Below are 14911 nucleotides of genomic sequence, written 5' to 3'. Positions count from 1 at the left end.
AATAAATAAATTACCAGGGGATTTCTGGAAACCCAGAGAAACCCAAACTTCCTAGAAGCCTGTGCACTCTTCCATGAACCATCTTTTTTTCCTTTTTTTTTTTTTTTAAAAAGCAAGCAAAAAAAAAAGCTCTGCCCTACTAAATCTCTCTCCTCCCTCTTCTCTCAGACACACACCCTTACTGGCTAACAACCAATTATGTGCAAGACACATCCATGTCTGGACTCCTGGCTGCCCACAAAGATATGAGGGAGGGGGGAGTGTCTCAAATTTATGAAAATCTAATCTTGTTAGTCAATGCAATCTGTGTGACAAGGCAGAGAGAAACTCATTGTCATTCTCACCACCAACCCCCATGCGGCTGACTTGCACCGGGCATGCAATTTCATTTATCTCTGCTCCAAGCGCAAGCCTAGCCAAGGTTTCCTCCTGATTTGAATGAGGACCTGCTTCTTTAGAATCGCAAGCCAAATTGAAGCAGACATTTAAAGGAATAACTTTGCAAGGGGGAGCCAGGCGCTTTCAAATGCTGTAGCCATCGAGCGTTCATAGACATAAAGAATGGACAAAATATGTTCCTCTCGCTCTCAAATATTACTTCTCGCCCTTCGTCTAAGGAACTTGGGAAGGGGAGTTCCGCAGCCCTACTCAAGAGTGCCAAAATTTGAATCTGGGACCGTCAACAGCAGCTGCTTTAAGTCTGAGCTACAGTTCTGTCCACAGCACCATGGGAATATGGATTAGAACCCAGCCCAGGTCTCCCTGATCCAAGAACTTCAGCCATTTTCAGGCTGTTCAGGAAGAATTAGTACAGTCTGTGGTTAGGGGAGGATTTCAGCAGCAGTCTCACCACCAACTTATACACTTCCATTATAGTATTTCAGATATGCAGGGCACCCTACAGCCATCCTAATGGACACAGCTAGCTCAGGAGCAGATCCTGTCACTCCTTTCATTCCCTCCAAATGAACAAACGGAAAAAGCCTCCACACCACGCAGGCACATCAACTGAGAAGGCAGCATGCACATATAAGTTTTTTGCTATTTTATCGCACCTGCAAGAGTACGCAATAATGGGATCGGGCTTGCATGTACAGTGGTACCTCGGGTTACAGATGCTTCAGGTTACAGACGCTTCAGGTTACAGACTCCGCTAACCCAGAAATAGTACCTCGGGTTAAGAACTTTGCTTCAGGATGAGAACAGAAATTGTGCGGCAGCAGCACGGCGGCGGCGGAAGGCCCCATTAGCTAAAGTGGTACCTCAGGTTAAGAACAGTTTCAGGTTAAGAACAGACCTCCGGAACGAATTAAGTTCTTAACCAGAGGTACCACTGTACTGTTTTACCTCCCAGTCCTTGTGGTAAAGTCAGTGGCAAGCTGTGTTTTTAAAGAAACAAGCAAACAAATTGATAATCTCAAGTTGACGTTCTTTTGAGAACTCTTGGGTATGTGTTACCCATATCAGAAACTTGTGAATTGGTTTGTCAGTCCTAATACTTCACTCCATGTGACTGCAATTGGACTTAGTTCTTCAGATGCCTTCTCCAAAATAAGTTGTTCAGGAGTGAGCATCTCCCACAGCGAAAAGTGATGCAACAAATTAATTTGGCTTCTTCACTGCCACCCTCTATTCCTTCAAACATCTTTCTTGTCTCATGGCCCGATGGCCTCTGTCCCCAGTTTGACATACGTAAAGGCATTTTAATTGATTGCTTTTATTGATTGATTAAATCCTCTTCCAAAAATTGCTTGCCTTATTGTCAATTCACAGTTGTTTTGCCAGAGTTTCTTTCTGTTCTCATTTATGCAAGATGCCCACCTTTTAAAGCAAGGCTTCTTGCCTTCCGTAGCTTCACTGACTCTGCCCATTAACCATGCTGGCATCCTCTGAAGACATGTCTGCACCTTCCTTATATTTTCAGTGGGTTCTTGCAGCCAACCGCACAGGCCCCTGAAGCAAACTGTTTGCACTGTGTGGCTCATTGCTCTGCTCTCTCCAGGAGTCTTCCTGCCTAACACAAACCGAGCACGGCCTATTTTCATCTGGGGAAAGGGTTTGAAAAACCAGGAAATGACTCACTTTTTACAAGGAACGAGGTTTGCCTAATAAATATGGAAATTTGTAGCAACTTCCCAGTGTTCCCAAGGCCAAATTTTAGCAAGGTGGGGGCAAAACTGGGCATAGGAAATGGAAACTGGGTAGCGGTGTTATGGAACTGCAACCATTTCTCCAATTATTATATCATCAGCAGACCAGATCTAACTGGCTTGGGAAAGAGCAGCGAGAAAAAGCAATCAGGGTCCAGGACGCCAATGAAGTTAGTAGGAAGGAGCAGCAAAAACAAAGGATCAGGCCATATAGAGATGATAAGGACAGCGTTGGGTTTTCAGGGCTTAGCACAGGAGCCTCCAACATTTTTAGGCCTGTAGGCACATTTGGATTTTTGAGTGAGTGCCGCGAGCTCCAACCCTGTGGTCTTCTTTTCTCCCTTGTGTGAATAAGCCCTCTGCCCTGCAGAGGCAGAGGGAGAGAGAAATTGCATGCAAAGTTCGTTCTTCACACCTTTCCAAAGGGTGTGGACATAATAATTAATATGAGCCTTGAAAAACACAACAGAGGTGAAAGAGGAAGTGAGAAAGAATATCACTCTTCCAACTTCCTCCTTCAGGTCTATGTACTTTTCACAGGGCTCTAAATATTATTTAGCATAACTCCAGACCACTGGGATATGTTTTCAACTGGGCTTTCGGCTTTCTCACACTGCCAGGCATTTCCACACAGCCATTCAAAAGGCATTTCACCATCTAACAATGCCATGATACCGTTCTGCATGAGGTATGCAGTTTCCCTAACTGGCAACACTGGCTGAGATCCATGCATACATGTGTGTGTTTGTGAAGAACAGGAAAAAAAAACCTGGTCTCTCTGGGAACACAGATGCAAACGGCACTTTGCACAGACTTGTATAGCATCCCATGAGACAAAACAGAAAACCAGGAAGAAACCTGCAGTGTCCTGTTTCCCCCTCCCAATGGTGCACCCTCAGAGGATGTTTCTTTCCAAAAGGTATCTGCAGAATGTAATCCTAAATCAGCATCAGTAGGATTCTCCCCCCCCCCCTTTGCTGACTGCATTGCTGGAAGCTATCCGGGGTGGGGGTAAGCTTGAATGCTAGAGCTTCTCAGCTAAGCACAAACACCTGTGTTGAATTCCAACGATTATGCTGGATAGTTAGCAGAGAGGGGAGAAAAGCAGAGGGAGAAAAGGATTAAAGGAAGATTCACAAAATATACATGAGTTGCAGGGTGGGAGAGATACAAACTACATGGCAGCAAAAAGCTCGGTCAGGAACATTTGTGAGTCAAGCGGAGTCCAACTTGGTGCCTTCCAGATATTCTGGAGACCACTGATCTAGAGGGCACCAAATTTGGAGAAAACTGCTCTAGGCAAACTTATTTATTTGTTGCATTTATATCCCACCTTTCCTCCCAGGATCTCAAGGTGAGTCACATAGTTCTCATCCCCATGCCATCCTCACAACAAAGCTAGGTTAGGCTGAGAGTGAGCGATTGGCCCATGGTCACCCAGTGATTTTCATGACCGAGTGGGAATTTGAACCCTGGTCTCCCAGTTCCTAGTCCAGGAACTCTGACCCACTACACCAAACTGGCTCTCTTGGGAAAGCGCCCTTCAGTTGTCCATCAGTAAACTGCAACTTCCACCAGCCCTAACCGAGAGCACTAGGTTGGTGAAGGGCGAGAGCGGGTGCCAATTTCACAACTGGAATAAGCCATGTAAATTACTCACATTGGCATCTACCTACCATGCTGAACGTTGGAACTCTGTGGAGACAACATTAGGAAGTTGCTCAGTGAATGGTTACTCAGCATAGAATTTTGCAACAGATGAGATAGATAGAGAGATAGATAACAACAGGGATGGCCGTGGTCTTTCCGATTTCGGCAGTGCGCTGTGTGAGGCCAAAATTCAGTCGTCGTCGGCATCATCGCCCCCCCCCCCCGCCTTCTGTTAGGTTCAGTTCACTAGAGACTAGATCATAGTTGCATTGCCCTGTGATGTCCCCTAGGCTCAGCACCTAGTGCGGCAGCAGAACTGGTTGCGCTGCTCTGATAACAACAAAACCTTGAACTCTCGGAGACATTGGTTTTCAAACTTTTCACGCCCGGGGAACCTTTACTACACCAATTCTAACTCTTCTATATCCACCACTGACTCCGCTCAATGCTCACCACAGAACTCTAGCACTGCAAACTGCAGAGGCTCCTGGGCTGAGTTGTTCAGTGGGTTTTGTTGGGTGGGGTTGTTGTTGCTGCTGGCTTTTGTTTTCGTTTTGTATCTTAATTTTAGACCTTGTTTTGACCTATGTGGAAATTGTTTGGTCTGTTTGTGCCTTTTTAAAATGTTTTATTTGTTGTTTATTGCTACTTTCGTTATGTTGTAGTTACGTGGTCCTTTTCCATGTTGCAAGCTACCTTGAGCATGGTGTGAACTGTGGAAAGGTGGCATACATAGAAAATTATGTATGTATGTATGTATGTATGTATGTATGTATGTATGTATGTTCTAAGGTGCAGGGTTTTTCTGGGGGGCAGGCTAGGGCCCCTGTTATTCCACTTATACAGAGAACATTGCTTAGAACACAGCTAACAGTCACTTGCAACTTCACATTTCAGGGGTCATATTGGTGATTGCAGGCTAGCTGGAACATTGGTCCACTACTGCCAGTTTTGCCATCAAGAAATCCCTGATAGGCTTCTGCAGAATTTCAGGGTGTCTTCAAACACGGTACAATATTTTTTTTATCAGAGCAATGAAACATTGTGCTGTTTCCAAAGATCTCACAGCCTCCACCCACCATAAGAGAGGGCTTAGGCTGAAGAAGTTTCTGTGTTGTAACTACCTCTCAAGCAAGCCGGACGGAAAACATTATTGGTCAACCATTTGCTGTTGCATTAGTCATGGGCAGCAAAGCCTAAAACTAAAAGCCAGGACTTGCTGTGGCCTTATTTTAGATGCATGGTCTTAATCCTAGTGATGATAAGGAAGAAAGTGTCCTTGACTGTGTCGGGGGGGTGGGGAGTGCGTATGAAGTTCTGAGATGGTAAAGGTGAAGGTAAAGGCACCCCTGACCCTTAGGTCCAGTCATGGCCGACTCTGGGGTTGCGGCGCACATCTCGCTTTATTGGCCAAGGGAGCCGGCGTACAGCTTCCGGGTCATGTGGCCAGCATGACTAAGCTGCTTCTGGCGAACCAGAGCAGCGCACGGAAACACCGTTTACCTTCCCGCTGGAGTGATACCTATTTATCTACTTGCACTTTGACGTGCTTTCGAACTGCTAGGTTGGCAGGAGCTGGGACCGAGCAACGGGAGCTCACCCTGTTGTGGGGATTCGAACCGCCGACCTTCTGATCGGCAAGTCCTAGGCTCTGTGGTTTAACCCACAGCGCCACCCGCGTACAAGGGACCATTACCACCAAGAACGCTGGTGCAGGTGGGCAGGCAAGGTTTGTTTGGGTTGTAGTTTAAGCTGCTTGTTGTCATTTTTCATGTTTTCAATGCTCTCCCCCCCCCCATGCTTCCTGCAAATAGAAAACTAGGAAGTGAACTAGAACCTTTCCCCCTAACTTTGCTATCTTTCTGTTTTCAGTGAGACACACACAAACACATCCCCAGTTACAATCTGTTTTTTCCAGGTCTTGGAATTAAAGAATTCAGAAATCCACAGTGAGTGCCCTCATAGTTCAAATTGCCTTACAGTGGTACCTCAGGTTACATATGCTTCAGGTTACATACGCTTCAGGTTACAGACTCCGCTAACCCAGAAATAGTGCTTCAGGTTAAGAACTTTGCTTCAGGATGAGAACAGAAATCGGGCTCCGGTGGCGCGGCAGCAGCGGGAGGCCCCATTAGCTAAAGTGAGGCTTCAGGTTAAGAACAGTTTCAGGTTAAGAACGGACCTCTGGAACGGATTAAGTACTTAACCTGAGGTACCACTGTATTTTCTTTTTTAGAATGTTGTTTAGCACCACCCGCACCCCCCAAAAATCAACACCTCTGATACCCTTAGAGCTGCACTTGTAGCGTGACTCACAAAAGAGGACGTGAACACTGGCGAGAACTGTCCCCAATTCTATTTCAATCTCAGTTTTCCACTTGTGTGGCACCGGATCTCGCTCCCTTCTCTGCTGCAACCCCAGGTGTTTCTCTCCTCCTCCCCTCCTTTTTTCTCTTTTTTCTTTGGCGGTGGTGGAACATCAAACAAGCTCTTAAGAGCTTCTGCTAGCAGCGCTGATCATGCGATCCCATCACATGTGCAAAAAGGAAGAGGCAAAAAGTTAAAAAATGTAATGAGCAGCTTTCTTTATTATATAAACTGAAAGAGGCAGCAGAAATGTAAAGGCCCTTAAAGGACCAGTACAGTGGAACCTCGGGTTGCGAACATGATCCGTGCAGGAGGCACGTTCGCAGCCCGCAGCACCGCGTCTGCGCATGCATGGATCGCGATTCGGTCCTTCTGTGCATGCGTGGAAACCCAGAAGTAACCTGTTCCGGGTTTGGCGCAGTGTGCAACCTGAAATCACATAACCTGAAGAGCCTGTAACCCAAGGTACCACTGTACTGGGAATGAGGAGAAGCAACGTGCCTCAAAATATATTTAAAAGTTGGCTCTGTGCAATTAGGAACCCATAATTGCTTGGCCTCTTCTCCTGTTCTGTCCTATGCACCTTCTCTTCCTTTTCCAAGGTCCTGCTTTATTTTCGCTACCTGCCCCATAGTTGACTTGAGGTCAAGTCCCTTAGGTCACAACTCTTGGAAGTCCTTATTTAATGGTAGCACAGCTACATCAATAGGGTGACTTCAAAGTATAGGGTGCTTTGAGGATTATGATGTTCACAGACGGTTCTGCGCTTCTGAAATGTTAAACAGCAGTAGGAAACAGAAAGACACACACACTGCAGGTAAGTGTAACTCCTAAGAGCATTCGACGATTGAATGAAACAAAGTCTATGGAGGCCAGTCTCTTCTGTAATGGTTTTCTTCCATGGAAGAATATCTGTGGCAGAGTCAACCGTCACAACATCAGAAATCAAATCTATGTGGCTTTTTGTAGGAATGAACGACAGGCAGGGATCTCCTAACCTCTGGATCTTGCAGTCAACATCTACTGTATGTCAACGTTAGCCTGCCACGTATTTCACCTTTATCCTCAGCTTCAATGCTAAGTAGCACAAAGCAGTATCAAAATGGGTCAGATCCAAGGACACCCTTTTGCAAGCAGGCAAAAAGTCTTGTATTGGCGCAAGAGCTGTTTTCACATCTCTCACTACGACGTTGCCCAAGAAAAGTAAAGTTAAATCCACCAACGTTACTCTGCTCTGGCGAGAACTTGCACAAGTGCTCACACAGCTTGTGGTGCAACCAGACAATGAGAATTAGCTATTATAGACACCTTGCATGTGCAGGTGTTTGTGGAACAGCATTGGTGGCAATTTTCCTTCTGCTCGCAGTTCTTTCAGTTCAACCCAAAATACTTTAAGGTGTCTAGAGGAGTAACCTGCTTTGGGGGATCACACACACACACACACACACACACACACTGCCAGACTTTTCAGCACTGTTAGAAACTCAGGTATATAATCAAATGGCACCTTAAACGTAGCAACCACAATGGAATGTCTAGGTGCTATCCTCCCCGCAAGTGGAATTAATTAAATTATTATTATTATTTCTATATCAATTTATATTTTAAAGAACAAATCTCAAAGTGATTTCCAACACATTAAAACATCAAATAAAACAATCTAGAATAAAACAAATTGAAGCTTCAAGGAAAATATTTCAAATCCTTTCCCAAGTGACATTTTGCTTTCCTGCAAAACGGTTGTGCAAAGTGCCTGGCGCTGGGCTAATTTCTAAGCGCTGCTTTTCATGCACCCGACCATCAAGGTCAGCAGCAGTGGTGCAGGTCAGGAGGTCATCTTACAAATTTAACAAAATAAAAATAGATACCCTTGAGGAAAGTCCAAAAATGCAGACAACTCTGTTGATCCATCATAGGCACAACTCATTCATCCACCAAGGAGCAGCAGTGCATAGCATAACAATCAATTTTATCTGGATCAAATGACTGCAAAAAGCTTCAGTGTTCTGTTTGCAAGGTCTGTGGCTCACCACCTTTCGCATTTCCATAATGTTTACACACTGACACACACGTACATACATCTGGTTGGACTCTCCACAACAGTGATAAATTTTACTATGACAAAAGGTCAGGCTATGGTATTCGGTTTTGCAAATACTTCCATTATAAAAACAGGAGTGCTTCGGTTAGGGGATGGGTGGGGAAGAATGTTCAGTCATTTGTAAATGACAATGGTTGGGTTTTTTCCCCAGCCCTCCCTTCATGCAAAATTTTCATTGAAGAGAAAGGAAATGCAAAGCCGAAACCAAAGAGAGATTCCAGAAGCCCAAGGCAAAGATGCCAAGACATGAAGCATTAAGACTGACCTAAAATTCAGGGATTGGTAGGGATGGGTCAAGGAGCACCTTCAAAAGTTCCTTATACGTAGCCCAGCCCTCCATAACATGGAGACACAGGTGGTGCTGTGGTCTAAACCCCTGAGCTTCTTAGGCTTGCTGATCAGAAGGTCAGCGGTTCGAATCCCTGCAATGGTGGTCTGAGCTCCCGTTGCTCTGTCCCAGCTCTTGCCAACCTAGCAGTTCGAAAGCATGCCAGTGCAAGTAGATAAATAGGTACCACTGTGACGGGAAGGTAAACGGTGTTTCCGGGCGCTCTGGTTTCCGTCACGGTGTTCCGTTGCATCAGATGCGGTTTAGTCATGCTGGCCACATGACCTGGAAAGCTGTCTGTGGACAAATGCCAGCTCTCTCGGCCTGAAAGCAAGATAAGCGCCACAACCCCAATGTCACCTTCGACTGGACTTAACTGTCCAGTAGTCCTTTACCACACACACACACACAAAAAATCATGCACAATTCCATCCACCAGCCATGTATGGTAGCCCACCACAGGCTCAGACACTTCTTCCTGCCTGCCTGGGACATCAGAAAGAGCTAGAACCATAGAATTGTAGAATTGCAAGGGGCAGTGAGGATCATCTAGCCCAGGGGTCGGCAATGTTTTTGTGGCATGGGCCAGTTCACGGTCCTGCAGACGCTGTAGTGGGCCGGAGTGTGTGTGCACAGGCAAGCATGCGCAAACGCTATTTCTGGCGCTCCTTCCGGTGCGGAGGAGGCGTGCACAAATTCCCATTGGCTGCAGGAGCTTCCTGCAGCCAATAGGAAGCCAGACAGCATTGCTGATGGCGGTCCACTCTCTGCTTCGCGCCAGTTTAGCATGGTGCACAGGAGCCGACCAAGTGGGCGGTGGGGGTCCCTGAGTGGGCGGCAGGGGTCCATGGGCCGGTTAAACGACCCCCATGGGCCTCTTGTGGCCCACGGGCCTTAGGTTGGTGACCCCTGATCTAGCCCAACCCCCTGCAATGCAGGAATCTTTCACCCAAGCTGGACTGCCAATCCTTGGGCTGGAGGCCTGCGGTCAGTTTAGTACAGATCCTGCTCTCAGATGTGGCTCCTTTTCAACTAAAGGCAGAACAAGACACAGAAAGTCTGCACTCAAGAAGAGCAAGTCTCCTAGTTACATTTCCTGCAAATATGCCCTACCTGGAAGGCATTGTAGGGGTCAGGGAGGAAGCATCAAGTGACAGTCTTCAATTTATAGGTGCAAGGAGACTTGCTTGGCTGCCTCCCTGAAGTTCGCTCCTATGTCCAAAGCCAGGTGTTGGCAGGGTTTTTAAAATAAAAATAAAAAATGGAAACTTTCGAACAGGCTGCTACAGGACATCTGTACATTTTCTTCACATGCGCTTTCATATCCCAAGGCATTCAGAAGCCTATAAGAGTGGGAGAAAAATTTCCAAACTGGGCATTTGACATCCTTGATGTCTTGAAGAGAGTGTTACATTTCCTTGAGAAATACTGGTGAATACTCTGCAGAGTGAAGCAACGGAGGTCTGTTCTTGGCCAGGGGGCATGTTGGTTCTAACGGAGCCTGGAGCACTTAATTTACTTTTCACATTACCCAGGATAGTACAGTCGTACCTCGGAAGTCAAATAGAATCCGTTCCAGAAGTCCATTAGACTTCTGAAATGTTCTACTCCCAAAGCGCAGCTTTGGATTGGCTGCAGGAAGTTCCTGCGGCCAATCGGAAGCCCCGTCAGATGTTTGGCTTCCAAAAGAACATTTGAAAACTGGAAAACTCACTTCCAGTTTTCGATCATTCAGGAGCTAGAACGTTCGACTCCCAAGGTGTTTGGGAGCCGAGGTATGACTGTACAAGTTTCGCATGACATGTCTTTTTTAACTGCCCCAAGAGTTCTTTTTGTATCTGGTTGCCCATTTGGAAAAAACAAACCCTGGGTTGGTGGAGCACATGCCAAATCCCCTTTTGGACGTCGCTCAAGTCACCAGTTCGAGACCCAGTATGTTTGTGCCATCGAGAACTGTTCCAGGTAACTCTATCACCTAATAGCTCTTCACTCACACAGGGAACACCCCAAGCAGGATCAGAATATTAGGGTGAGGTCAGCTAAGTAGAGGAAACACAGATGTAATTTGCCGACATGTTGCAGTAGAGTAACTTCTTAAAATAAATAAGGAATAACAGCCCCGGCAGAAGCTCTTCAACAGTGCATGGAATCCGTAAGCGAGGCATCAGAATCCATTCTCCAAAGTCAAGGACGTTTTTTAATTTTTTTTGCTTTCAAATAAATAGCAATAAAATAAAATGCCATAAGAGGCTGGTGCTATGCTTGCATGGTTTGCAGAAGGCAGTCTTCTTCCCCAGCCCCCAAGCCGCCCAAAACTCATGAGGCCACAAAGCGTGCTTCACTCTCTTCTCTCTTTTTAGTTTAGCTATAGGATACTTCTGCTAACTGCCATTTAGGAATTTCATTTCCTGCTTGATCAAGTCCTACTGAAAGAGGCAATTACTAAATTTGTTTCTAGTTATAGAAATAGATGTTTGTTGTTGCCCAACCACATCTGTCTCGCTGGCAAACTGTCTGCTCTGGGCTCCCCAAATAATAAAGAGAGAGAGAGAAAAAGGAAAGCAAGCCCCATTCCATGGAGAGCTTGCTACTGCTGCAGAACATCAGAGCTATCAGTTGGGTAGAATTCCCACTACTTTTCTTTTTTTCTTTCTTTTTAACACCTCGTCCCAAGTTTATATGCTTTTATATACATTTTTAAAATGCACTTCTGAAAGCACTTCTCTTTGATGGCTGATGCAGTAACTTTATATTTCATTGCCAGAAAACCCTGCAGAAACCAAGCCACAATTTTGCACTGATCAGCCCCCTTGCCTCCAGCAGGGTGGCTTCTACAAGGTGGGCATTAGGGGTTTGCTTCCATGGGCACCTGTCAAGGCCCATGCCTCAAAAAGGGCCCCACTGCCAATCCATGGAGCCTTCTGGGCCGGCTCATGTTTCTTGGCCTCACTGTTTCTGCCTCTTCGCCTTCAAAGAAGCAGCAAGAGGACCAAGGAAAAGCATCAGCAACTTGCTCCTCGCTTGGCCTCGCCCTCTGGAAGTGTTGCGGATCGGGGCCAGAGAGAAAGGCAAGGAACAGCACAGTTGTGGTGAGGAATATGAGCAGAGAATAAAGTAGTTATGGGGAGAAAGAAACTGACAATACTTTACTGATGACAAATTGAACAAGGGCAAGGTATAACTTGGGAAGAATCATATTTAAGATACCTGCACTGAAGAGGGTTGGACTAGGTGACCCTTTCCCAACAGTTATATGATTCTATGAGTCTAAGGCCCAGTTGAGAACAGGGAGACATATTTGACTACACATCCCAAGGTAAACCACCTTCAGAACAACTTTTCTCTCTTGCTCCATCGACTGTCAAGTCTCAACTGTCTTCCTGGTTGACATGCAGACCAAAAAACAGAATTAACCCTGAATTATCTCTGCTGTTGTATATCCTATCCAACAAGGATGCACTGAGCCAGGAGAGCCCAAGGAGGGAAACTTGCCTCCTGCAATCTGGTACTAGCATGCCATCACACTCCACCAGGTAGATAAAAGGTGAGGAAGAAGACCCATGAATGTCCCTCTGAGCATATCCTATGAAGTTGGGGGGGGGGGTTTAATAATTCAAGGTTAGCTCTGGGAACCTTCAGGCCTGCATTTTCTTGGTCCTTCTGGCGTGGCACACAGATCACAGCATGCCTGCAGATCAAAGACCAAGTTCCAATTGTGGTGGGGAACATGGTGCTAATAGAATTGAATGTTCCTACATACAAAAACCTCCCTCCATAAAGAAATCCAGGTATCAAGGGCCAGTGTTCTGCCCAGGCCCCATCTGCACTATGCATTTAAAGCAGTATCATACCTCTTTGAAACAGTAATGGCTCCCGCACTGCAAAGAATCCTGGGAAATGTAGTTTGTTAAAGGGCACTGAGAGTTGTTAAAGGTAAAGGGACCCCTGACCATTAGGTCCAGTCGTGGCCGACTCTGGGGTTGCGGCGCTCATCTCGCTCTATAGGCCGAGGGAGCCAGCGTTTGTCCGCAGACAGCTTCCAGGTCATGTGGCCAGCATGACGAAGCCGCTTCTGGCGAACCAGAGTAGCACACGGAAACGCTGTTTACCTTCCCGCCGGAGCGGTACCTATTTATCTACTTGCACTTTGACGTGCTTTCGAACTGCTAGGTTGGCAGGAGCAGGGACCGAGCAACAGGAGCTCACCCCGTCGCAGGGATTCGAACCGCCGACCTTCTGATCAGCAAGTCCTAGGCTCTGTGGTTTAACCCACAGCGCCACCCGCGTCCCTTTGAGATTTGTTAGGACACCCTTATTCCTCACACAGATCTACAGATCACAAAGTTAGAATCACAGAACTGTAAGCAATCTTGCTCGGTATTGATCTACTACACTGACCAGAAGCAACTTTCCAGGATTTTGGACAGGGAATATTCCCAGGCCTACCTAGACACGCCAGGATTTGAACCTGGGACCGGCTGCATGCAAGGCAGATGAGCCACAGCCTTTCCCCAAAGAGCAGCCATTTTGATGTCGAGTGTGTGTGCGGAAGGGTGGCGGGGACCTTATCCAGCATCAAAATGAAAGAAACGTGATTTTGCACAGCCAAATTGCGAACATGATAAGGAATCTGCCTTATTCCAGGCCACGATATTTGTCCATCTGGGCCAATACTGTCTACTCTGACTGGCAGCGAATCTGCAGGGTTTCGGGCAGAAGTACTTCATTTCACTTGCTACATGATTTCCTTTCTTTCTTTTTATACTGGAGGTGCCAGGGATCAAATAATCAGAACTGGGAGAAGATGCTTAACACTTTCACTGCCTCCCAAGTCTCTCTGAAGAAGTTAAGGTGAAATTAAACCACCTTGGGTGCTTTCTGGCTGCAACAGGAAGGCAAGAACACAAATGTTTTTTTAAAAAGAGTCCTGTAAGGTAAAGTGTTGTCCCACCCTCAACCCCAAAGGTTTCTCTTCGAAGCAGAAATATTATACCAAAATTCAGTTGTCAATACTTGTGTAGCATCGAACGCCTGTTAAGGCAGAAACGGGGCACTTCTTTTACACGCACGCCCATGAATTTGGCTTTCTTGTTGCTCCTATTTCCATGGCCTCGGAGTCCTCTTTCACCATAAACCAGAAGGCGGATGGATGGGTTGGGGTGAGGGGGCGGAGGCAAATATTTATGGCTTTTCAGCAAGGTCAACACCAACAATAGCTCTCCCTCCCCAGTCGCCCACAAGGAGGGAAAGAAAAGAAAGCCCCTCTTTTATGGCAGACTAAGAAAGCTGGACCCATCCCCTCTCTTCACCCCTTCAGCCTTCACAAATGTAACCTTAGCTTTGCTGCGAACAAGCTTCCAGGATATCTTAATATTCTCTCTCTCTCTTTTAAGATGACTATGGTATGAATTAACTCCCCCTTCTCCTTTCCCTTCTAAACCTCTTAATTTCATGCATTCAGTCGTGGCAGAGGAAAACCACAACATTCATGACCTGAGCAATTTTGTCCTGAACAGGGATGGCATAAGGGTGATTACCCCACCTTTTTTTTTTCCTGGAGGTGGAGAATTGGACATAGCACAGCCTGCCCCCCCTCCCCCCTCTTAAACAATAAAGTAGCAGCTATGGCAACAGAGCTAATTAATGCAGCTTATTTGCATAACTAAAACCCTCCCAAGCCCATTCACAGTTCCTTGTTGTCTCCATTCTTAAAACCTGGTCGGAGGAGTTGTATTCTTCTTACCAGCCACAGAAAAATGAAAGCAAAGGAGGAGAGAGAGGGGGGTTTACAAAGAAGTGGCTATGTTTGAATATAAACACAGCTTTAGAAATGTGATCTGCTTAAGTAACTCCAAATGAGAGCCCTTTTTCCAAGCTCTATATCCCCTCCAAAAAGCTTGGGGGTGGGGGAGAAAAAAGACCCTCATGACACCAGGAAAACACAGCGAGGGGGGGCACCCAAAATGCAACTGAAACAGTCAATTGGTGCACAGTACTAATCATACGATTGCTTGGGAGGGAATACAGGGATAAAATCCATTCTTAAAAGAACAACCAGGGAGTGGGTTAGAAGAGAATGGGTGAAAAGGGTTCGGACTATATCATATAACCAGAAGGAGGGGATACGTCTTTTCACTGCAAACACGTATCTGGATGATGTCTAGACAGTCATAAAAAGGGCAATTAAAGGGAGGCAGGCTGCAGTGCGCTAATGTCTCCTTCTGAGAAATGGAACAATTTTATAAACACACAGGATTGGCTTTTCATCCCTTCCACCTTTAAAATAAGCAAAAGAGGGCAGGCAGAGTTTGCCAG

General features: G+C 46.2%; 1 protein-coding gene across 3 annotated transcripts in view; it reads right to left on the bottom strand.

Annotated features, from left to right (window-relative positions):
• Positions 1-14911, bottom strand: part of PMEPA1 (prostate transmembrane protein, androgen induced 1) — an 89642-nt gene that overhangs the window by 30764 nt on the left and 43967 nt on the right. The window lies entirely within an intron of this gene.

Source organism: Podarcis pityusensis (assembly GCF_964106645.2).
Source record: "Podarcis pityusensis genome assembly, chromosome: 6".
NCBI classification, from domain to species: Eukaryota; Metazoa; Chordata; class Lepidosauria; order Squamata; family Lacertidae; genus Podarcis; species Podarcis pityusensis.
Note: the sequence above shows the minus strand (reverse complement) of the source record. Positions and strands in the feature narration are given on the sequence as shown.